Here is a 27,430-nt window from a genome sequence, read left to right as displayed (position 1 = left end):
CCTCAGTCTTAACACAACCAAAATGTCCGTTTTCATGATGTTTTCTTATAATTTCATTTTGCATTTTCTTAGGTACAACCATTAATTTATTTCCATCCTTAATCTTCCATAACATTCCATTCTCTAAAACATAGTCATCATAAGATTCCTTTTCTAATACTTTCTTTATTAGTTTTATTTGCAGATCATCATCTTGAGCTCTTCGCAGGCGTGCTGCGGTATCGGTAAGTACAATTATATTCTTTATAGGCTGTCGGCTGAGAGCATCTGCATGTTTCATCCTTGCTGCAGGCCGATGTTCAATCGTGTAGTCATATTCTTCAAGTAAGAGCGCCCAGCGAGCTACTCTCGGAGGTAAGTCTTTTTTCTGCAATGTCATAGTCAAGGCGGAGCAGTCTGTAACAATTTTAAATTTAATACCTAGCAAGTATACTCTAAACTTTTTAACAGCTTCAACAATAGCTAATATTTCTAAATAATAACTGTGATACTTTTTTTCAGTAGCGGATGTCTTCTTGCTCATGTAGTAAACGGGATGCATCTTATTATCTGTTAAACTCCTTTGCAATAATACAGCACCATATCCTTCAGCACTTGCATCTGTGTGTAGTTCTGTTTCTAAATTCGGATCATAAATCTTCAAAACTGGAGATTGACATAAAATAAACTTTAATTTCTGAAATGCTTTTTCACAGTCTAAGTTAAAATTAAAAACAGTACCTTTCTTTAGTAAATCAGTCAGAGGTTTTGCTATTAAAGAATAACCCTTTATAAACTTTCTAAAATAACCTGTTAGTCCGAGGAAACTTTGAAGTGACTTTATATTGTGAGGAGTCTGAAAATGTTCTACAGCGGCAATTTTCTCCACTGAAGGTTTAATTTCACCTTCTGAAACAATATAACCCAAGTAATTAATACTTTTTTGCATAAAATAACATTTATCCCAGTTAAATAATAAACCATACTCTTCAGCTCTGTCAAATACTTTTTGTAAATTAACAAATCCTTCCTCTGCAGATTGAAATGGTAAAATGAGATCGTCAAGATATGATAGAACAATACCATCCATAATAAGATCCTGAAAAATATCATTAATAAATCTCTGAAAAACAGAAGGAGCAGTGCATAAGCCAAAAGGCATCTTAATGAATTCATATTGACCTCGTGGTGTTACAAATGATGTATACTTCTGACTATTAATATGAACATTCACATGTAAAAATCCATTTTTTAAATCAAGCGAGGTAAACATTTTTGCATAAGTTAATCTGTCTAATTGATCTTCAATGAGTGGTAGTGGATATCTTTCTTTAATAATCTTCTTATTCAATTTCCTGTAATCAACACACAATCTATAGTTTCCATTCTTCTTTTTTGCAAGCACAATTGGACTAGCATAATCAGACTTACTTGTTTTTATTATTCCTTCATCAAGCCATTCTTTAATCTGTTTGTCAACAATGTTAAGCTCCAAAGGTGACAATCGTCGTGGATTCTGATAAACTGGTACATCATCGGTTAATAATATTTTAAGTTTTACATTTGATGCTTTAGTACATCTTTTGGGGTTATATTCTTTTATAATATTCTGTATTTTATTCTTATATTCTTTGTTTTCAATATTTGTGATATCTTCATTTTCATTCTCTAGCATTGTAAGGTGTAATATTCTTGTTGCAGTGATAGTTCCAGATTTAAAATTGATTTCTACTTCTTTCAGTACAGGATTTCCTAATATAATGTTGACAGGGATAGCGCCATCATCAACAACATAAAATAAAGTTTCAAAATAACAATCATCAATTTCAATTTTTGCTGTGAAAGATCCTTTTGTATAAATTTCCTTTTCAGCTATTCCAGTTAAAGTTTCTGTTGTTCCTGAACTATAAGATAACAATTTTTCACCTTGAATCTTCCTAAAATAAGACATAATTATTAAATTAGCATCGCTTCCGGTATCAATCAGGGCTTCTACATCAATATTATTTATTTTCAGCTTCTTGAAAGGTCTCACATCAATATTATTTTTAGTTGACATAATTTCCAAACTCTTTTTTATACTTTTAGAACATTCAGTTGATTTATGGCCAAACAAGTTGCATTTAAAACATTTAATGCCTTTAGTACAATTAGGCGACTCATGATCTAAATCTCCACAATTGAAACATCTCTTTACTCGTAGTGTTTTTTGAATTTTCATGCCAATGGACTTTGATACTGAATTACTTTGAATCTTATTAGGTGAATATGATTTTTTCTTAATTTCTGAATAAATGTCTAATTTCTTTCTGAATTCTTTAATGTTACAAGCGCCATATAAAATATTTTTGTTGGACTCACTGTCTTTAATACCGTCGATGACATATTCCATCAGGGCTTCATCTTCAACATTCCCAAGTACTGCAAGTTCCTTCATATGTAAAAAATATTGCTGATGAGTCTCATTCATCTTCATCCGGCGAGTTGAAAGTCTCTTGTGAACAGTTGCACTGTTCAACTTCTTACCAAATTCCTCACGGAGCTCAGACTTAAGTGTATCCCACGTGGTGGTCCCACTTAGTGAACGTAAAAATAGCTTGGCGGTTCCCGCGAGAAGCCGCTTCGAAAATATGAGTTTTTCTATTTCGCCCCATTGCATTAAAGAGGAAATATCTTCAAAATCTTTTACGAATGTTTCGATGCCATAGGCATCATCACCCGAAAATGGCGTCATTGATTTCTCTAAGTCATTGAAGGAAATACGCGGCGATGGTTCACCACAATCATCATCATCTTTTACTCGTTTCGGCGGCATGTTGAATAATGTAAATAAAAAGTTTTATAGTCTTCAAGTCGTAATCGTATAATCATAAGCTTCTTTAAATCTTAGTCTTCGTTCGTAATTCGTAAATTCTTAATCAGGTTAAATCACCGGCATCATAGTCTTCGTCTGTTTTTTCTTTATTCCACCATCCCGTATCCCGGACGAGCCCCCAAATTATGTGGGGATGGTGTAAATGAAAAGCCAAATTCGCCCAATCGATTTATTTCCCAGACACCGGTTACATATCAAAAATACATTTTTACAATCCTCCATTACATCGTACCAAAAAAACACAAAGTCAAGTCATAGACAACCAAAAATCTACAGTCTACAGATAACATGTCCACAGATTAAATAATAGAAAAACACAGACTAAAAATAAAACTAGTAATCATGAAATACATCTTAATATTTTATCCTATTCCCACATATAACTAAGTGTACTTCACCCGTTTATGCACTTTTATTTGATATGTCACTTGGGTAGTTAATAGTTATATTTGACAACATTCGTTTTTTTTCATTCCCACTTTTACCCATAAAAAGGTATAATAAATGGATGAACCGATTTTGATAAAACATGTCTAATTAAACTTTACACGTCATGCCCTTTCATATGATATTTCACTTGAGTATATTTTTGACAAATTCATTTTTTTATTACCACTTTTATACCTATACTAAATAAATGGATGAACCGATTTGGCACAAACAGACACACACACAGACACACATAGCGGTCAAACACTTATCACCCATCTTTTTGCGTCGGGGGTTAAAAATATAATACGACATAATTTAAAGGACATTTTATGTATAAAATTTACCTAGAAGTAAGAATAATTCTAATTTGACCAACCCCCCCCCCACCCTTGGGCACTTTCGATATGATCACTTGGACATTTACAGGAATAATAATTGTAACAGATAACTTACGTTTTATCGTACAGTGTATAGAATGCCTTAGCAAATGTTCGCCGTGAATACTTAAATGGTCATAACTTTTTTATTTACGAACCGATTGACATGAAATATGCACTAAATGTTAAATGAAGATTACCACAATATATTAGTGAAAACCGCATCTTAATCGGATAAGCCGTTTCTGAGATCAGCGTGCACGAACATACAGACAAACAGACAAACAGACAAACCGACAAACCGACAAACAGACAAACAGACAAAAAATTTTTTAACTACAGTTTTGGGTTTGGGATCGATTTAATAATAGCACCTGCTAATTTTTTTTTATATATTTTGATTGTACAGACACGACTTTTCTAGAATTTTATTATATGTATTGATTTATGTAATCTGTATTATAAACAGAAATTGTTAGTGAGGAACGTAGAGTCGAAATGATTACGCTCAATTTATTTAGAGGCGCGACGGAATCTTAAAGCTCTAAATGCTGCAGAATAGTTTTAATATCGTCGTCTGCATAATTGAAAATTTAATTTAATGTTATATTATACAACAATACAAAGTACCTATAACATCAAAGAAATTTTCTAACTAAATAAGTTCACGGCGTAGAGCCCGCTACATGATTCCTATGACATTTTTCTGATAGTCGTGAACTTGTTAGAAAATATTTTACGATAATCAAAGTAATATGATATTATAGTATGACCTTGATGCTATGTGTGAAATGTGTTGGCTAAATAATAATACCGTGACGAAAAATTCCAAGGCAGAACGGCCATATATAATGACATGAGAAAAAACGAAAAAATGTTTTCTATTATTTTTATGCCACTGTCACGACTTTAGTTTTTTGCGTTAACAAATGTGCAGAGCCTTATCACACAACTACATAGCCAATAACAAACCTTAAATCTAGGGCAGAATGTTATAAGATATTTATTTAAACTCTACAATTGTTATTGGTAATATTTATGTAACTACGTGGTAATTAATGTTTTAAGTAAAGCTTCTTATTTGCCGGTTAGGAACATATTTCTTAGTTTAATTGTATAGCGTAAATCATAGAAAGGGCATCATTTTTTATACTGCATATTAAATTATTATTAATGCATCTTACCTCAATACTCCCGTAAATTATGTGAATAGGGCTTAATCACACAGCAAAAAACGTAAAACCGGATTTATTCACCAAGGACGTGATATAGATAACGCACTAAGCCTGAGTGAAAACAGTACTGTGAACAAAGGCTTAAGTGCACTGAATAGAAATACACACAATGAGGTATGTCGGGTCGATGTACTCGTGTAATATTTTTGTTATTAAACAAAATATGTTGAACATTAACGTCGTATGTTGCAAATAGAAGTTATATTTTAAAAGTAATCACGTTTATTTAACAATGATTAGGCAAATGTTTTTAATAACGATAAACGTCCCTTTTTGTGAACGTATCTGTAATTTGAGAAAAGTGAAAAAGCCTACAAAATAATACGCGACATATTGTATCATCAAGCAAATATGCTTCTATCTTCCGTTCTACTTTAGCTGCTCTTAGGACATACTCAAGTCAATACTTCAGAAGTATGAAAGCTTTGTGTAATAGTTATGTACGTTGAAAAGGGAAATGTGAAAAGTGTGAAAATTAGGAAAAGCTTTTGCAATTAAATGAAAGTTACATCGTTGTTTAATATAAATCATGCAAAACGTTACGTAGGTAGATACGTCTGTTTTAAATAATAAATAATTTTTACAAGAATAGTAGGTATAATAAACAGGCATGTGGTCGAATATTTCAATATAGATTTATATTGTTTTAATTATATTACCATGATAATAGTTTAAGTAGAGCAGTGACACAAAAAATCTGCTGACATATGTAAAAGTCTGTGGACATTTTACGAGAATGTTGATTACTTAATGAGGGCGTTGAAAAGTTAATTGTGTCGGTAGTAAAAGGGTTTAAGTGTGCACACAGTGACATAGATTGCGACTCATTGAGAGAAATAACCTTAAAGAAAAGTGTGTGTTAATAAAAAACATAATATTTAATCAAAAGGAATAATAGAAATCACTACATAGTATAAAACAAAGTCGCTTACTCTATCCCTACATCCCTATTGTCCCTATGTATGCTTAAATCTTTAAAACTACGCAACGGATTTTGATGCGGTTTTTTTAAGAAGAAGGTTTTACTACCTATATAATTTATTAGGTTTTAGACAAAGCGGGAGAAACCGCGAGCGGAAAGCTAGTAACTTATACTTAAATAAAAGTTTAGGAAATAAATTTAAATACAGTCCTTTAAATCTAATATTTTATTGGAATCAATCGTTAAAAGACATTTCAAGAAAGAAAGAAAAATTGCTTTTTCCAGATTTACCGCCAAAGAAATATAACAAACAACTCCGTTGCTTTTGTAAGCGTTAAAGAGTGATATGAAATATACGAATGTGATTTAAATTCAAAGAGCGTAGCTGAACGAATATGCAAGTTAATAATTTTTCAAAGCATGCTCTGATTGATGTCGCAACGAAGAAAATAGTCTGTATTATTGAACGATAGAATCCGTCTTTAGTTTCCTAATACGCAAATGGAATAACTTTTTACTAAAGTAGATTTCTAAATGAAAAATGTTACATTTATATACACATAAAATATATATAGTGTGGTTGTGATTAAATTGAAAAAAAAGCCCGCGAAAATTAACATTATATTAGTGTAGTAGACAAATTGATGAACAAGACAGCAAGCTAGAAATAACAAACGATTATGATGTTTTTACATTATGATTACAGTGTATATTATCTGAATAATATCGGTAATCACCTTGAAGATTACTAGAGCGTCTCGACCGCAAAAAATTGTTTGGCAACTGCTTTCGAGGCTACCTGACTCATGTTGAATGAATATCGTTTGACTGAAATCTTATTTGAGTTTAAGAGGCATTTTAATCTCTATTTTAAAATAACTTTCTTTTTATATAACAGATTATGGTAAGAAACAAAGAAACTTTTTATTTATTTCGTATTTAATTCAGTCAGTTAAACGCTCTAAAGATAATTTTATGAATAAAATAGTTTTACGTTTGTATATTTTACGTTTTAACTGAACACATCGTAAATATTATATTACTATGCATAAAAACATAGCGAGTGAAGCTGTGATTCTATAACAAAATGAAAAATAAACCTACTAGAATAATCAAGATAGATCGTAAATAGATATAAATAGCATTTTAAATCCTTCTATAGTTATTTAACAATTTTCCTATAACATACGCATAAAATCTCAGACAATATAAAATATGAGCTTAAAATTAACATAACAATTGATTTGCCTTGTAACAAATCGCAAAGCAAACACACAACATACAATTTTCCAAAAAAACATGCAGTCGTCCTTATACTTACAAGAACTGTTTCGTGATGTGTAAATCCCTTACAAATTGGTCACGTCTCATGAAAGAGCTGTTATTTGGTATGTTTACTGAGCCAAGACTTAAAAATATTTCGTTTACTGTGTTATGTCTGTGTCCAAGTGCCAAACGAGCTAAAAATATAAGTAAGGGCATGGGGAAAACTTCGACATTGCATTCAAATTAAGTGTATGAATATGAAAGTTGTGGGCCGTTGTTGAATGTTTTTGGGTTGTTGACGTTTCCAAATCGAGGAAATGTTCTCAATTCGTACCGTATGTTTATTTTTATATATCTGAATTTTATAATTGAACACATAATCAAAATATCTAATCAATAAAGGATGTTTTAAGAAGTTTGATTATGTGTTAATTAAGGAAATTCTTTCTATAATATTGATTAAAGTGAGTCACGTTCATTTTAAATAAATATCCCCAATTTTAAAGATTACTTAAAAAACGGAAACTTCAAAGTACGGTATTTAAATATGTATAAACAAAAAAAACAATCAATCTCTTGCTAATCTAGCAAAAACATCACAAGCTTTATCCGTTAAGTTGATAAAAAACTAATTATGCCAACCTTCAATTTATCGCTTATGAAATAGCCTAATCCAAGATCTCAACGTTTTGTAAACACATTTCTAAATTCTATGGTGATTTGTGTTACGAAAGCAAACTTTATAATAATGGAAATAAATCAATCTGTTTGTTTTCTTTTATCGCGCAATGTTTTAAAACGTATACGATAGACGCTCCATTATGAAACATCAACATGCGCGAACTCATAACGAGACGAATATTTACGACGGATAAGTGGCTTGTCTATTTTTTATTTGTAAACGGATATTTTTCTTAAGATTTTATGTGTTTGTTTATAATTCAAATCAATGGGTTGTTTTGTAAGTGTTGCTTCCGTATAAAATGGGCGCTATATCAATAACGATAGCAATATTTTAAAATTTTAACCTACTTTTCTATTTATTTGTTGGAATATTATAATATATAATTGGTATCTAATATCTTTGTAATTGTTAAAATCATTTTTATTTACACAAGATAATAATATAACTAACTAGATTTCCGCCCGCGGCTTCGCCCGCGTTTGCAAAGGAAAACCCGCATAGTTCCCGTTCCCGTGGGATTTCCGGGATAAAAACTATCCAATGTGTTAATCCAAGTTACCCTCTATATGTGTGCTAAATTTCATTGTAATCGGTTCAGTAGTTTTTACGTGAAAGAGTAACAAACATCCATACAAACTTTCGCATTTATAATATTAGTAGGACTAGAACAATACAATACTTATAATCTGCGATATAATTTTACTGTAACATCGCATTGTAATAAAATGAACCTATAAGGAAACAGAATATATTATTGCCATATTAAAAATAAGCTGCACGTGCTCTACATATTTGCTCATAATAGACATTAATGTGTGAAAATAAAATGGCGTGACCTAAATATGCGTATGCGCAACAATGGTGAACGACCGAATGTGTAAACACAAATTGCTCTTCTTTCTGAAAGACGTTCAATTCGATGACAGATGTAGATTTCGTAATATTTTAAATAAATATACTACATATAAAAAACTCAAAAAAATGTAAATGTAAAAATAAGATGAAAGTATTGTATTTTCACGTCTTGATCAGTGAAAAAAAATTTTGAATTAAAGTTTGTCAAAATCGAGTCTAAAGGAGTCGGTTATATTATACGTACAGATAAAGTAATATATATGCGTATTAAAACTCAAACGGAATATTTAAGAGCACCCTTCACCCAAATCCCAAACAAAGAAATATTTCAATAGTTGAGGACCACACACGAAGAAATATGAAAAAATATTATACGAATTACGAGATTCCGCCCTTTTAGGAAGTCGATTAAAATCCGGTCCATTAACCTACGAAGGTTTAGACTATAAAAACTTACCAATAAAATGTCGAACGAACAAAAACTTTTACTGTTTTTGCTTTAGTTAATTTCAATTTTTACAAACAATTTTCGGACTTTCTCCAATATTTCCGGGTAAAGAAGAGAATGCTTTCACAATTTTTTTGTAAATAAATACTTTCTTTGCCTATTATAAAATTTTACAATTAAATTTCATTACTTTTTCGATCTAGACTCTAGAGTATTAATACCACTATTATCTTATTCTAGTGCCCAAACGAATACCATAACGCATTACCATAAGCACATTTATATATTTCAAAGACAGAAAGATTCCATGAATCAAAACCACCCTTTCCACAATCCACATTCAAAGGAGCATAGCCAGAAGGGAATCAAAAACGCTGCCGCATCACTTCATGTTAGGGGAAAATTATGTACTCATCTCCTCACAAATAGATTTTAAAAGGCTTGGGGATCTGTCAAAGATACAGGGGAATGTTTGGACCTTCGGGCTATGAGAATTCAAAGAATTCCAGAAGCCGAAAAAACGAATCGATTTTTTATTTGACGAAAAGTAAAGCTGAGCAAATATCAAAGGATTGGCGTGGAATTGTGTGAATCGTAAACCAATAGCCGTCGGCTGTAATTATACTTAAACTATAAATAGAGGTGACCTGTAGTTTATTTTTTAAGTTATTGAAGAGAAAAAAATATAATTAATGGCAATATCAATGTTTTTACAAAATATTATCTCCATAGGGATTAGGGGTCCAAGCAACTGTCGGCAACCATGCTGGAAAGTTTTAGAAACATTTATCTCGGTAAATACATACAATGAAAAAAAGTCACATCGTCGTAGTTAAAGGTTTAAACTTACTCCTTAATTTCAATGAAAAAGCAGTCGCTATAACAAACTTATATAATATATAAGTTTATTTTAATTTCGATATTTTATGGCATTGCATAATATAATTATTTTGAAAGCTGTTACTTTTGAGGTCATTGATTTAATCTTTACGAGACTAGGTCATGAATATTGTTAAGATACTACATGTTTCAAATACTTTTAAATCTGAAATAAAATGCTTGCTAATTAGTTTCAGTTGACATTTTAACATTTGTCTTTAATTAAAATAATTGGCAATTAATTCATAGAGATGGCACGAGATGTTCTGTTTTTATTAAGTGTTTCTTAAAATAGAGCGTTAACAAAAATATTTCATTTATTTAAATTACCCTAAGCATAGAAATAAATAAATAATACAAAATAAGATCGAAGAGTTTAGAAATACTTAATAACATCTTCAAATAACCAACACTAATTTATTTCTATAATAAGGAAGTAAGTATCCAACATGCGAACTTTCCTTGGGTCTCTACACACAAATAAACGAGTAAATATTGAATGAAGTCTCAATGAAGTTTGCATCTCTACAATATGTTAACTGTCCGATGTTCCCTACATTTCGGAGGACTGCGAAAACTCTTTTGACATGTCCCGTCCCTCAGGATATCGGGCACAATAAAAATTACCATAATAATGAAACAGCTTTTGACCCTTTCTTGTGCTAAACATTGTTGGCGGAACGTCGCTATTACCAGTGTATCAAAAGAATCTTAAGGAAAACATCTTTGTCAGCGTTGCTTTAGAGAATCTTTTTTCAGCTCTAAGTATGCTTTTTTATTTGAAGGGTTGTTAGACAACCTTCTTGTATTATTTTCAAGTTATCTATTTAGAGCAGATGTGGGCGTATGAAGAGATATTACAAAATATACCTTATATTGAAGGATCGTATTCTTGTATTCAGCAACACGACCTTCACATAGTTATATATAAATTATCTTCCGTAGCTAAAATATGTGTAGAAATATTTTGGACATAATATTTTCCAAATATTAAACTATCAATAAAAAATTCAGCAACATTCTATATCTCACTATAAGCCCGTTTAAACCATGTTTATAAATATGGAAAGCTAAAATGCAGCTTAATATATAAATAATAAAATGTACATTGATCGTATAATCAATTGCCAAGTATCGTATGTCGGAATGCAGTGCGTCTCAACAACTTTCTATGAATTTCCTTACGCTACTGGAAGTGATCGGACCAATTAACTTCATATCACACAGTTCACAGAACTTTGCACACATGCTACGTAAATCACTTTGGATATCTTATTTCTCGCATATTATGCATATAAGAACTTTACTTGTAATTTTCATTACTTTAAAAGCTATTTAGTAGTGTTATAAGTTTTTGGGCGGCGGAATTAGCGGAGTTTTTAAATGCAAATAGATTGCAAAAATAACATAACAAAATAAAGAAAAAAAACACACTTTTCTAAACCTTATTAAATCATCGTTACAACAGTATAGTTTAAGAAACATTTAGCAAAGCAAGACAAAATAGGTAAAATTGTATAAATTCTTCTTATAGAGTGCCTACCTATATACTATATAAAGTAATGATGTAATTAATGTAGGTTTTAGTTTTTACTGACGGTTATAATTTGCAGCTAGAACAAGTATAGTGAAACCTACTTTAGTCTACAATGAGTTTTTATGAACTTTAAGAGTGCAATCATAGTAAAAGGAAAAATGAAAATGTATAGAATCTTTTAGAAATCCTGTTTCTAACAGTTTTTTTAGTTTCTTAAGTAGTATTGAAAGTACGATAAGATAAGATACGATAAGATAAGATAAGATAAGATTACAATTAACAACATATTGTGTTTTCAATATAAAACTGAAACAATAATCATATTTATTTTTAAATGTCTAATAGCAATGTATAAAAAAGCTACCTGCCCATAACACTATATCAACACAGCAGTAAAAATCATACTCAAAATTCTATTTCTATTTCATATTTAACACCAAAAAATCTGGGATATCTAATATGGCGGATATTCGATACCATAAAATGATAAGTCGCTATAAGTAACGATCTCATAAAGTGGACGCATTTCCTACATACTTGCTACATCAGAGGACTTATTTTAGTCTCTTATGAGCATCTATACGACATTCTATCGGGCTACCTTTGTGAAAATATTTTCATACCAATTTCAGCTTTATTATATACAACTTTATAACTATAATTCCTTGAATGTATTATGAGAAAAACCAATTAAGAAAAATATAGCTGAATTTTGAGCAAATTAGTTTTGTTATAACCATATCTTTTAACACGTTAATAATTAGCACAATATACAAAAAATAGAATTTTATGTTCATATTTATCTGAGTAACGCTTATATATGATTTAAATCACAATCAAACCTGTTTGCATTATCAAAACAACTCGAATTCTTGTAGGTATTTCTACCTCTAGTTTGAAGAGGTCCGCATTACCTGAAACAAATAAAATGCAATAGTAGAATAACAATATACCGAGCTAAATAAAGGAGTAAACAATGATATTATATATATACAAACAAGGGAGTAAATGGAAATTCTGCAAAGTACCACTTTAAAATACATATCTGCTGAACATATTTTATTCTGAAATGTTCTTAAAACGTTATTTTGAAGCAACGGAAGCTTTCTTATTTACTCTTAAACTTGAAATTTCCTTTACACTATGAAGGACTCTCCCGGGAGTATTTTAAGTGAATATTAGGTCTCTCATAATGAGGTCAGCGCAATTTTCTAAATTACTTCTTGCTGTATCTCAAAACTCGAAGCATTCCAAACAAAATGTGTTTATTTTTGTAAGCGTGTCAACAGTATCATTTCTGTCGCCCCGACTCAGCGAATTTGTCTTACGGTTAAATAATTCCGTTTTTTGCGAATACCCGCCTAACAGCCGTGATGGCTGACGCAAGGCGGCAATCACGCGTAAAAACTCTGCGAAGATTTATATGCTCTTTATATGAAGTGATTGTAGGGCACTGGACTATTTATCTTTTGATGTTTGTTTACTAATATTGATGAGAGCTCGATGTGATGGGAACTGATGAAAGGTTCCTTGTTATAAATTTGAATTAGAGCGTTTTTTGTTTAGAAATTTTATCTCGTGTTTTCATGACACAGTTAGCTGGATTTTGTGATCTTCTCAGTTGCAACAAAGTTTTATATATCATTATAATATAATGTTTAATGATTAAATAAAAGCAAGACGAACGTTATGTACGTTTTGTATTCTGTATTTTCTTAATTTTCCGCAAGTTGTATCTCTACCTCAATCCTTTACCCACGTCCACGACGCGGTTGTTCCTCACCGTCACCTTACCCTTCTTAACTCAAGACAAGTGACATCCGATTAATGTCCAATTCAGCCCGCATGGGGTCATCGACCTTACGCGTGCACACATTCTTAATATCGTTTCGATACGCTCCGTGAACCGTGGATTAGCGTCGCGTGTGGTTCTTATTGATACTGGGTTACGATAACATGTATAATGGTATAGATAAAAACATTGTGAAACAGCTTTTTGTATTGCTTAATAGTTTATTGATAAGAGTATGCGTTTGTTTGTTCTACGGAAATAAGAGGGCTACGCGGGGCAGTGATCGGGTCCGTATTTTCAAAGGTTACTTCACAATTATTCTTTGGAAAACCACGTACTATCTTAACAATGCTATTATGAGATTTTTTTGTAATTAATACTTTTTGGGGGATTTTTTGGTTTACAAGCAAGACTTTTAAGTATGTTATATAAACTTTAGGTACTATATTATGCAATAACCTTAATTATACCTAAAGTTCAAAAGTCATTTTTAGGCAAGTTAATAAAAGTAGGTACAATCTTAAAATGATTCGATTATTTTTAAGTCTAGACAACGCTTGGATATCATACATGCATTTTAATTTTGCTACAAAAACTTGCAGTCTATAATAAATCCTTATCAGCATATAAAATCATAACATCAGCGATATGCAATAACGTTTCTAAACAAAAGGGAATAAAGTACAAAATCAATTAATCATGTTTGCTCTTTTAATTATGTATTTATCGGTGTTACGTAATCATTTCTGACTTGATATGAAACTGATACATCCGTCACACTCCAAGGAAGTGTAAGGATTATGTTTAATATTATGCAAATAAAGTACTTCCCATAGATACAGGATATAATACTACTAAAAGCAGTGTTATTGCTTTACTATCCTATTACTGTCAGTATAATTAAGTACTATATTATATTGGATATGCTGCAGTTAAATGGATTTGATGGAAAATTCCTATGCAAATAAAAATGTCGTAGCGACATAAATCTTGACATTTTAGGCTTTAGCAATTTCTAGATATAAAGTAGGTATCTATTCATATAATACCTACATGTATATCTACCTTCATATTATATTGCAAGAGCGCAAGTCACGTAAACATGCACTTTAAGATCACTAAATCTTTGAAACAAATTTGAATTTTAAATATCGCGATATGCCATCAGCAGATCGTGAGTTGACATTCTACGATTTCAATTTAGCACAAACCAAATAAATCTAATTCTATTTTAAGAACGTTAAGGAGGACCGAAAAAATGCTAAGCGTGAATTGAAATTCCCGTAGCGTTTTTGGAGATTGAAGAGGCTTTTATGGAAATGGACTGCGTGCATCGTCCGATAGGCGCGCCCAGACGAGGTATTACCCCGCCGATTTAAATATTTACGCTTCCCCTACAATTTAGGAACACCTGATGTTCAATGTGTCTGCGCCGTGTAGCTTTGATCGTTGACTATTATGCAAATTGTATTAAATACCTATTAAACTTACGAGACTCGTTTTAAATATTAATGCCATCACGTCTGAAAGTGGAATAGATTATGCAGTAAAGTAAACTAGAACAATTATTATATAATTATGCATGAATAAATATGATTTAAGGAAATATACGTAAAAGCATTGCGATAAGCCATTTATTGCAAATATATTGCTTTTATAAGAAGTATATTATGTCAACATGGCACTTTTTACAACTTTTACGAAAACTTGGAAAATTAAGTCCCTGTTGATAAAATGCTAATGACGCTTCGAATGAAAAGTGATAAGGGAATTTCTGAAGCACTTGAAAATGAACGGGATAATTCTGTACCTGTTATTCAAAAGCCTTCATGCCAACAAAGACAGAATACAGCCTTGTCGCACAGGTATGAAGAAAAAACAAAATGATTTCGCTGGTGGTAGATTCATAAAACATAATCTCCATTAGCCTGTCTGTATAATTGGATTAATTGATCGTTTTGTTTCAACCACATGATTTTTATTTTAAACTCTTATGTTCGTTTCATTATCTATGTAACTTAATATCAAACAAAGCGAATTAAAACTAATTTATGACCGGTTTCATTTAACACAGGAAGCTGATTATATGATCGTTAATCATTTAAAATTGTAATGTTGTTTAATATTATAAATAAACATGACTTCTAACCGCACGACACAAAAACATTCAACACGCTGCTTTTATAGAGTTTTACCCGCGTTGTTCCGCTCCTGTAGCCTATAGGCCTTACTTAATAAATGGGCTATCTAACACCGAAAGAATCTTTCAAATCGGACCAGTAGTTCCTGAGATTAGCGTGTTTAAACAAACAAACTCTTCAGCTTTATAATATTCGTATAGATTAAAAGAGCATAACTCCACTCATACAACACACTCCAAACATACAACATGCATTACGGAAAGGGCAATCAGAATACAATTAAACACAAGTGGACTCGTGTTACATTGTCTCATTAACATGCAAAAATTTTCAACAGTCCCGTCGAACTACGTATACATTATTTATACCCATTCGATTGTAACTGCGATAAAAACTATGCAAACGCTACAGGATTAAAAATAAAAGGCTTCCGTTAAAAGTCGGTGTACAGTGTTCGATTTATAAATCATTACGTGGATAAAGGTTTCTAGTGATAACTATTATTACGAGGACTTTTATTAATTTAGCGAATTAACTGCAATTTATACTCGGGGACTGCCGCGGGAAAGCTATTGCATGCAATGCCTTCAAGCCACACCTCCGCCCGTCGGAGTGGGGAGCGTGAGGTTTTTTCGTTACGGAATTTCTCAATTCGGTCCCCGCGCTCAAGGCCCGCGATAGAAGCTATGCAATAGCTTAAAATTAAAATTTTCATTAATTATTTAAGCCGCAGTAACAATATACTCGTGTATAAAATACAGATAGGATACATCGAATTTGGGCATATAAGGTTAGGTTATAATATAATTCTATAGGCCAATGACACAAGAAATAGCCACATTCTGATTGAATTATGTAAGAAGATTATCTACATTCCCCAAAATATACAAATGGGCACAACCGGTTATCCAATAAATCCGTTTGATTCTGATTTCTGAATAACATTATGGATATTAAATCCTCCTCTCCGTATGGCGTATATTTGATTTTGTATGCTGAATTGTAATAACAAATTGTGAGGAATTTCTGGTTCAAAGACAAGAAGGAAAACATCCAGTCTATACTTTTTACTCTATATTAATTAAAATAAACAATAGAGGTATACCTATTGTTTCTAAATCTCAAGAGTCAAATATGTAAGTAATATAATATTCACCAATCTAAGATTTGGTTCATACTAGGTTAGAATATTATTTTGGACAGAGAAAATATATTTGACCTCTGGATTATTACCAGTTTTAAAAACTAAGGAACACTATACCTAATTGATAAGCCAAACAATATCTGTATCATTTTCACGGTATATGTACGGATAAATTATGCAGCAGACTGCAACATCTCTTCAAATTATCATATAGCTACAGTTATGCAAGAGGCACTTAAGATCTAATGATAATGAGTTGCCAGCTAATTGATATTCCGAACAATGGTTCTATGTAATAACAAATGGTGCTTCCAAGTACATAATTAACACACGAGCATAAAATTTTATGATTATGTATAATGAACGTTGATTCTCAATAATTTAGAGTAGTTGTAAATTCGCGATCTTAACACCGACCGTTATAATAGGCAAGATACAATGGTTACAGTAGTAATAGTTCAGGATACATCGCCCATTTTTGCAAGTGAATACTATCAAGCTAATTTTCCGTTTGTAGCTTTATTTTGATGAGACGCCCAATAATTTCGTGTACAAAAGTCTCGATTGTGATAGCTAATAGAGATAACAAGGATAAAAATTTTTGATTTGATGGTTCTCAAATACATATTTGCAAACATTATTTTACTATTGACACATTATGTAGATACTCTAAATGTTAGTAATGCTATTAGAAACACCTTAAAATTTAAAGTAATTATAGAACCATATTGAAACCTGCAAGCTGAGGAGCTAAACATATTATGATCTGTGGTTTCAACAGATTTAATTTGATTTACGATTAAGAAACGTACGATAACACAGACGCACTTAATCTCATGCTCTCAATAGTGTCTAATGAGGGTAGGGCGTAACGGGATATTCCCATTTCCCACAGATGTATTTGATTCAATTTCTTTATCATTCTGGCATTGATGGATATAAACATGCAGTTTTGTAAACAAAATTTGAGGTCAATGACCGGAATAGGTATTCAAGTATAATGTTTCAAAGTTTATGCCAATTTTTACGCGGTCGTTTGTAATTTATTATACGATCTAAAAATATAAAATATTAAAACTAACTTTTCTGTATATTTGAAGGAAAGATACCAATGTTAAAAAAATATAAATGAGTATATCTAACATTCTGCTAAAAGCCGTCGATCTTGATTACTTTAAGTTTTTGTATCCTCTTCTGGATACAAAAACTTAAAGTCGAAATAAAGCAGTTTTTATTGAAAACTTAGGACTACGACTACCAACAATGTCTAGAATATTCGTAGCACAAAGCAAATCACAGACGTCCAAAACAGATGTTCGAAACGCTTATAATACACCAAAACAGAGCTTGGGAAAAACGGCAATATCAATTTGCGAACATGAACGTTGATTTAATAATCAAAATCACTGCAGCATTCAAAGTGCAATTTCGTTATGGGGCTGATATTGAATCCGTGAAATGTATTTGGGTATACTCCAGGGATAATACGCCAAAACGAATCAACTTTCTACTCGCATGCTTCTATTGTACCTATGTACGTCGGGTTTTATTTCAACCATTGAAGTGCTCGTACGCGTAGGTGGAGACGGGAGGAGCTCTAGTTAATTATTATTGTCGTGTAAGTATTTATACCTTGTACAAACTATATAATTTTGATTATGCTTGCAATTTTTTAGCAGTTGCTAAGACTTAATGCTGAATGTATTTTCCTAACGCTAATATTTTTATCCGTATAGCAGATTATAAAGAAAGATATTAGAGGTAGGTCATATAAAAGTTATGAAGTAGCTAAAATCATTAAGACCCCGTTAACGAAAACATACAATTATAAATCTTAGATTTAATCAAATCAAAGTTAAATGCTGGTTTAATATATTTATGCAAAGCAATTTATACGACTTATAGTCTTATAACATATTTTACTCGGACAAAATTGAGTAAAACAAAATTACAGTCGTTCAGTTATGACTTAATTACATTTGAAATGCATGTAAATTACGTAAATTGAAATCAGTATTTTAATTAGGTCCACAAAGCTTAAATTACTGAAGCCGGTATGCAATTTCAATCACCGCCGCGACTAATCCAAACATTATTAAACTGCACGGAGATCTGAGCTATGTTTATTAAATATCCCGTAATATGGGGGCGACCAGACAATTAGGGTTGTCCAAAGACCAAATGGCTCGGGAATAAAGCTGTCAATCAGATGTGGTTATGCGATACTGACCGGAAGGGACAGCCCTGGAATGGTATTCAATATCGGGATTATATGAATGCTTATAAGTTGGAGGTTTTGTGTTACAAGAGAAATTATGTTTCAAAGGGTTAATCACATATGTTGTGTACTTGTAAATATTTTTACGACTTCTTTCAATGTATTGTGATATGCAATGAAGGGGTAACTATACATTGCGGACTGCGGTTGTAACTCTACCAACAAAAAAAAAGAAAATAAAAGTGTAACATATGTACCAAAACTAACAAATTACCGAATACTAGATGTAGATAATATCTACAAATAAATTACTACAGCTAATAACTAACTATACGTAGGTATAGCTTGTATACGTAGTATATTATTATTAGTCTGTGGTATAGCTTAGTTTTCTGAAGCTATAGGTATTGCACTCGACTCGCTATAAAAATAATTATTAAAACTCCCTCTACTTGAAGACTCTCATGTATTGTACTTCGTAGGCGTTCAATGTTCATATCTATAGAGAAGTATTTGCAACACTACAAAGGACAACTAATGCCATTGGAAATAAATTAAACGCACACTTCAATATATCTCTAAACCAGACAGACCTCTAATTGCGTCTGTGTGCCATCAATTAAGTCACGAAAGATAAAAAATAAAACAAAAATTCTTCGCTTGTCTAGCCTCTAGCTCTTCGAAACCTAATACTGGATGGAACGGCACCCTTTGCAGCGCTTAAGGCGCTGTGACGACTATAAACGTCCTACCGTACGACTATTATAAAGCGATGTAAGTGCTGCACTATTGTAGGGGAAGCGATTCTGTAATAAAATAAACTTTAAGTTATGGGCGTTTAGGTGAACAGTGGCTAGTTCTGATCGCTTCGGTCTAGGATTCGAGTAAAGTGCATTCGTTTATTGCTAACCCCTCACATCCCTTGTACCGTAAGTACGAGCTATTTCTATTTTTATTATTCTGTAAACTTCTAAGTGAAATTTATAGTGTCCTTCGTATTTTAACAATAAATAACGAAATTTAAACTTTATAAGCACTGGTTGGCGACAGATATTGATTTTCTGCTATTCCTCGACGATAATGAAACATAATTCTAACATATTCAAAAGTCGTTTCTTTAATAAATCTTTCCTTAAGTATACACAAAGCTTCAAGGGGTAATTTGATGGCCGCTCCAAATTAGCCCTTTAGGCGTTTTAACAACAGATTGAATGAAAGTAAAGCCCTCTTTGGGAACAAAATACATCGATTGCGTAAGGGAGAAGCTTTTTTGCTTTCGTTAATTTTATGAGCGCGTAATGGAAATTCTGATACGTACTGGGTTTGTATTCTAAATCTACTTAGTATCGGCTACTATATGAACAAATATATCATACAAAATTATATCATTTGATTTACATACATATGAATTTCATAGAAAAACACTCACGAGTACCTAGATGTTATGAATATAATCTTAACTAAAAAGCTCAAATTCATAGAAAATTTCGTACGCATTCCTAAGACGATGCTGTTATCCAATGACTAAAATAGACTAGACGATGCCTCAGGTCGATAGAAGCCTAGAATTCGACTTGTTTTCTATTCTGGGATACTACTAGAATATGTATGCAATCTCGCTTATGGCTTGCTTGCAACCTCGTGAACTATTTTTTACTGTATTGACTCACACCACTACAATCGGTTTATAGTAAGCGTAAACGAGGAAAATGGAAATCGAATTTAATAACAATTCTTTCTATACTTTCGGGTTTTGTGTAATTTTTTTTCATTTTTCAATTTTTCTGGTTAGACAATGTACCATTTAAGTCTAATGTTAGTTATAGCATATCGTAAAGCTAAGTAATCCTATAATAAAATACATTTTCAAAGGTTATATTAATTAGCGAGTGTTCCAGAAGCATAATTAACATATATGAAAGTAGGCTTTCTCGTTTAATCACTATGATAATGGATGGGAAAATAGGCCAAGTCTAAAGAAACTAACAAAATGAATTAAAAACAAATTGATGGACGCTAAGACGAATTCCCTTCACTCCATCAATTGGTTTGATGGATGACATTAACTAATCGACTGGAAAAGGCTTCCAGTTTAATTTATTTGCGAGTCATCAATTTTTAACAAGAACGACTCGTGACAAGCTCTCTTAAATATGGGACTTGTTGTATATTGGTTCAATTGCTTGTATGTTTCATTTAGTGAGTAAATTTCGTAATGGAAAGTGATTTATTGTATGTGCATTTAGTAAATATAGCGCAAACTTTGCACTTAGAGTGGTCGAAGGCAATATATAGCCACCCTTACTACTGTCTAATACCATGTTATAACATTGATCTACTGAGGTTTCAATATATACCACAAACTATACACCTAGAATGATAGCGGGAGGTATATAGCCACCCTTACCTTATTAACATTATTGTATACGTTATAACAAGGTTATAACAGAAAATTATTAGGTACTCATATGTGCGTCATTGACAGTCGTACATTATCCGTAATAAAAAATACAAGTACTCAACAATCGTTTTACCAACATTACTTATGTACCTATGAGTAGGTATACTATGTATACGTAGGTACTACACCAATATAGATGTGTATTTTTCAGAACGTTGAATAAATGGCTTGGTAAAAACAGTTTTCCCAACATAAAACTGCGTGGCTCTACGTGCTATGGTAATATGAGTTATTAAGTAGGTCCAATATGAATCATTAACAGCAAGTCCCGCTCCAACTGCACCTTTAATTAGCATACAATACCTATGTTAATTAGTTCAACTCAAATATTATTCATATCATAGTCATCCTTATCCAAGTAGGTTACGAGCTATAATATGAAACGATTCATTTATTATGATAATGTATGGTGATTTGGGACAGTAAATATTATTCGATATATAACTACTTTTTTGATCTCAATTAAATGCATTCGCGGGTAATACAGTCCAATACTAATAGCAACAAAATAAACAAATAACTGCGTTAAAAACAACCGACTTCAAACTTGCACTTGCAAAATTCACAAATACCTACAGACAAAAATGCTCATAAAATAAAAACTACTGGGCCTATCCGAATAAAATTTTTATGGGACCAATTCGACACCATCCCGCATCGAACAAAAAAAGAATCACGTAAATCGGTTCAGAAACCTCGGAGTAATCGGTGTACATACATAAAAAAAAAAAACATACCGGCCGAATTGATAACCTCCTCTTTTTTTTGAAGTCGGTTAAAGAATTTGCTATCGAAATATTTAATAATACATATTTGACTTACGTTAATTTATTCTACTTCTATATGAATTGGTAATTATAATACATTTATATTACGGTTACATCAGTTTAATTTCCATTCATGTTTTAGATCACTCAATATTGCAATGTCTACTATAGTCTATTATCTCCAAACACAAGCTTATATTGCTCTTAATTAATGCCTGAAGCGATTCCACCTCGGGCCTTTATCTTTTGATTGACCTGTCGTTCGCTACGCATCATCACTGTACTATGCAAAAATCCGTATTTAACCCGTCACGCAAGCTTAATCCCTTTTTCCAACAAATTAGATACCATTTCCCCATGTATCGTTTAGACCCTTGCTACGATTTATTTGTATGCTGTTCATGTTGATATAAGGGAGTAAACATGTGCGTTTGACTGAAACAATGTGTAGCAATTTTGATGAATTGATTGGAAAACGATGAATGTAAAATTTAACAACAGACTTTAAAAGCGAAAATGAGTTCTTTGCTTTTAAATGAATTTCAATATTTTTGAACGATTACAGTCGAACAATGAATAATAATAATAGAATATACGTCTGAGCGTATTTTTTTGGAATTTGTTGTAAAATCTTCCTATAAATAAATTAACGACAAAACCCCTTCTAAAAATATCTACCGTGTAAAGAATATTTTACGAAGGTAATTGGAAAGAGTGCGTCAATATAATAAAGAGGAACCCATTTTCCTTACTCTGGATAACGTGACTCAGAAATACTTAGTAGAAAAGGGCATAGGTACAAACATGTTTTTTATAAGGGTTCACAAAGAAAATGATCCTGCCATAATTGAAAAGAGTTCTAACTTCTAAGTAAGAACGACTCATGCTTTCGCGAACCCGTGAATCCGTATCAATACAAACATCAGTGATGAGTCAAAAGCGAAAAATTTTCCTCTTTTCTTATCAAATAAAATCTGTATCTAGAGTTTATTGTTTATATGATCTTTGTAGCATTTTAAGCTGTTACTTGTGATGAATTGTAACTTATACAACATCAAGGTATTAAAACCTTACTGTTGCGAAGAAGACGGAAAATTCTACAAATATTGGCGATAAAAATAAGTCCCGAAATTTTTCTAAAGACTTTATAAAGACTAAATGTTTTAAAAACATTAGTACTTACATATCATTCATCCTTGCATTCATCCAATTACAAGATGAACGTTTAAACTGATGACGTCACAACAGTAGGCATATAACATATTTAAGAGCATTCATGCGATACGGTCACTTTGGAACAATTAGTGACGGCGCCAATTGGCGAGTCAATGAACACGACAACAGCCACACGCAAAGCTTACGATAGCAGCTGATTAAACGGACTGAATGAGTCGACTAAGAACATCGAACATGTGGTATGTATTTTTTGAATAAAAATCTGTTTATATTTACAGGTATAGTTTATGATTTAAATGATAAAATGTTGGTATTAAGGCGTTAATAGGGGCTAGCGACCTTGGTGACGATTTACTAGGCGGAATCGGGGGACCGGCGCGAATCTATCGTAGTAAAAGTACGTATAAAAATTATTTAAAAAGATATTTGGATATTGAATCAAAATTTAAAACAACCATGCCCTGTGTTTCAATTTCATAAACACACTGTAAAAACACTACAATAATTGACATTATATTGACTTAGCGTTTTGGTTTAAAGTACAAAAATCGACCTCAGTTCATGATTTTTTTCCAAAAAACCTGATTGTAAAATAAACAAATTAAAACAACCATGCCCTTTATCATATTCGAAACTATAATATACATTTTTTTTAGATATGTACATAAAGAATCTAAGAAGAAAAACGGTTATAACTAGAGTTAATTTTCGGTATCAAAAGGGGATTCTACCCGATTCAGGCCTTAATACAAGCTTTCTCATCCTGTGCTATCACGTTCAAACTCCGTTAACGCGATATTCGTCTCTCATTCGAATTTCATACCTCCGTATCCACCCGTTCATGTTTTGTTGTTACGATAAAAAGTAGCCTAAGGCATTCAGCCCTGCAACTATCTCTACAAAAAACGTCACACTATCTCCATACAATCCGTTTGCCCAGACATGGAAAAAGATTGAACAATACATTTACACTTTTAATATTAGCCCAGAAGCAATGAATTTGTAACTGAATCGTGAACTCAGAAAAATGATTATGTAAGTACAATATTCTTATTTAGGTGTGGTATTGTAGGTAAACAAAAATATGAAAAATATTTCCTTTGTTTATTTGGCTTTATCCTCAAACAATGGCTTCACCTTCGGTTTGAAAGTTCGTTTGTTTACAATCGTGCACCTAATTATGCCTACCCATTATTTTACGTTACGTTTCGGTACAATTATCGGTAGTTATAATACGAAGGCGTATAATTTAAAGTAACAGTTTAAATGAATTAGGCCCAATTATCGCATTCATAACAATACATCGACACCAGTTTGTTAAAAGAGAAAATTATTTCACTTCCGATAGAATACAGTGCTCATCAATATTATGTATGCATGTGCTCAGAAAATAGTTACCTAATGCTTTTAATTTAAGCTTGAATTTTCCGAATACAAAGCTTTTATCAAACATTACCTATAATATAGGTTAATATATGTGTCAAATCTGTGGTAATTTAAACGTTACTTCGACAAACAAACAGAGTCCAGGGGGCTTTTTGTCTGGGACAGAAAGTACGGGTATGCGACCCCGGACACCCCGAGCCACTACTATTACTTTATCCTTTATCCTATAATAGTAGTGTCCTACAACCTTATCCCTTCACGTCTTCTCAATCCTTACGCATTCTCAAATTCCTACCTTCCTGCATTCCCTCTTTTCGGAGAGACGGACTCCGTTAGCATTGGTTTGCGCTTCGTATAGGAGAAGGAAAACTCCGAAATATAACCCGGAATTGGAGCCTCCGTAAGGCGGATGTTTGATCCAATCAAACGAACGGCAGACTCCTGCAGCTTAACCGACTCCATACGTAATGAGTACTCGTTCCTATGGATTCAGTCAGTGACGCCGAGAGGGTGACGTGGGTCTTGGGAGACCCCACGCTTCCTTAATTTATCCCTGGCAATGCAGTTACATGGAGAGGTCACTCCATTCATAACAGCTATTTAGCTTTATGGACAAAAACACGGAGGATGGCAGTCTACCGGTTATAAGTTTGCGTACATGGGCGTAAGCGCGGACGCCAGGGGTCATCCTCGACAGTGGGAGGGTCCATCGTAGGCCCATTGATCAGTTACCGCCCGCTTTAAGCTGGGCAGCCCCCAGCCACCAAGGTACTGATCCGTCCCGGTATTGGTATGCTTCTCTGAGGTGTTGGGAGCAATTATTTGCCGGTACCGTATAATTTTACACCTGCAATAACACAGAAAGTAAAAACTAATCACAGATATAGTATGAGAATTGGCACGTGGAATGTGCGCACTATGACTACTGGCATCCAGACAACTGCCGACAGAACGGATGATACGCAGACCTTACGAAAAACAGCTTTGATCGATAGAGAACTAGTGAGACTAAACATATCTATTTGCGCTTTACAGGAGACCAGGTTACCCGACGGGGGCTCTCTGCGTGAACAAAACTACACGTTCTTTTGGAAAGGTAAAGATAAAAGTGAGCAGCGATTGTATGGTGTTGGGTTCGCTGTTCGCAATGATCTCCTCGCTTTGTCAGAATCCCCCATAGGAGTGTCAGAACGTGTAATGGTCCTGCGTATAAAGAGCTCTAGTGGCTATGTTACACTCATCTCAGCATATGCCCCAACCCTCAGCGCCACAGCAGAAACAAAAGACGCTTTTTACGATGAACTTTCAACGACTATTCGCGCTACGCGTACAGGTGACCGTCTCTTTATCTTGGGCGACTTTAATGCTCGCGTCGGCAGTGATACGAATGCGTGGCCCCATTGCCTGGGTGCTCACGGAACAGGGAATTGTAACGAAAATGGACAACGTGTATTGGAACTTTGCTCTAGGTTCAACTTATGTGTGACAAATACATACTTTCAGGGTAAATTTTGCCGTAAAGTATCCTGGAAACATCCTAGGTCTGGACATTGGCACCAAATTGATCTTATTCTGACCAAGAAGAAGAATCTGGCAGAAATACTGCACACTCGAGCCTTTCATAGTGCAGATTGCGATACAGACCACTCTTTAGTCGTGTCTCGGGTCGCAATTATACAGAAAAAGATTCATTCTCGTAATACTTTGGGTAGGCAAAGCATCGACTGTAGGAACATTAAAAATGACAAAAAACTTGAAGAATATTCTCAATTGATAAAAGAAGCTGAAGGCGTTGTGTTGGCTTCCTCCTTGAATGCGAAATGGTCAACAGTGAAAGACCTGCTTACTAACAGTGCGGAGAAGGTGTTTGGAAGTCGCAGAGTAAAGATCCAAGACTGGTTTACCGATTACGAAGAGGAGCTCAAACCATTAGTGGAGGCGAAACGTGAAGCGTTTTTATGTCACCGAATGAAACCTTCCAGAATTACTCAAGCGAAACTTAAAAATGCCCAAGCCAATTTGCAGCGTTCTTCTCGCTATTTTAGCAATAAGTTTTGGTGCGAACTCTGTCGGAGCATCCAACATTACGCAGAAGTAAGCGATTTTCATGGAGTTTTCTCAGCAATAAAAAAGGCTCTTGGACCCCTACCGAAGAAGACCGGAACTCTGAAAGAATTAGATGGGTCTCTCATTACGAATAGTGACCGCCAACTATCAAGATGGGTTGAACACTATACAGCGCTATATTCGCAACCTGCCGTCATAGATCAGGATGTCTTAAATCATTTGCCAAAGCTAGAGGTGTTTAACGCATTAGACGATCCACCATCCTCCAAAGAACTAGATATTGCTATTACTCAGCTTAAATGTAAGAAAAAACCTGGATGTGACGGCATTCTTCCCGAAATAGTTAAGCTGAGATGCTTGGCGCCTGTCTTACATAATTTGCTTCTTGAGTGTTGGGATCAGGGTGAAGTGCCACAGGATATGCGCGATGCTAACATCATAACTCTATATAAAGGAAAAGTGACCGTGGCGACTGTAACTCTTACCGCGGTATTTCCCTCTTGAGCATCGTAGGGAAGCTATTCGGAAGAGTCATCGTGAACAGACTCCTGAAGCTTGCAGATCGCGTCTATCCTGAGGCACAATGTGGCTTTCGCTCTCAAAGATCCACAATCGATATGATTTTCACCCTACGACAGCTACAGGAAAAGTGCAGAGAACAACAAACACCCCTGTTTATTGCCTTTGTAGACCTAAATAAGGCATTCGACTCAGTTAGCAGGGAGGGGTTGTATTCTGGTTTGGAACATATTGGCTGTCCGCCCAAGTTACTCTCAATGATAAAGACA

General features: G+C 33.3%; 1 protein-coding gene across 10 annotated transcripts in view; it reads right to left on the bottom strand.

The window, feature by feature from the left end:
* LOC123697243 (protein sprint) overlaps nt 1-27,430 on the bottom strand; it is a 211,004-nt gene that overhangs the window by 61,607 nt on the left and 121,967 nt on the right. The window contains exon 1 of one of the 10 annotated variants that reach the window (XM_045643692.1): nt 12,333-12,384. The exons of the other annotated variants lie outside the window; for them this stretch is intronic. The gene's annotated coding sequence lies outside the window, so the exon portion shown is untranslated. Of the gene's footprint in view, nt 1-12,332; nt 12,385-27,430 lie in introns of those variants that run through there. 10 annotated transcript variants of the gene reach the window in all.

This window comes from Colias croceus, chromosome 14 (genome assembly GCF_905220415.1).
Source record: "Colias croceus chromosome 14, ilColCroc2.1".
NCBI classification, from domain to species: Eukaryota; Metazoa; Arthropoda; class Insecta; order Lepidoptera; family Pieridae; genus Colias; species Colias croceus.
This window is presented reverse-complemented; position numbering and strand designations above follow the sequence as displayed.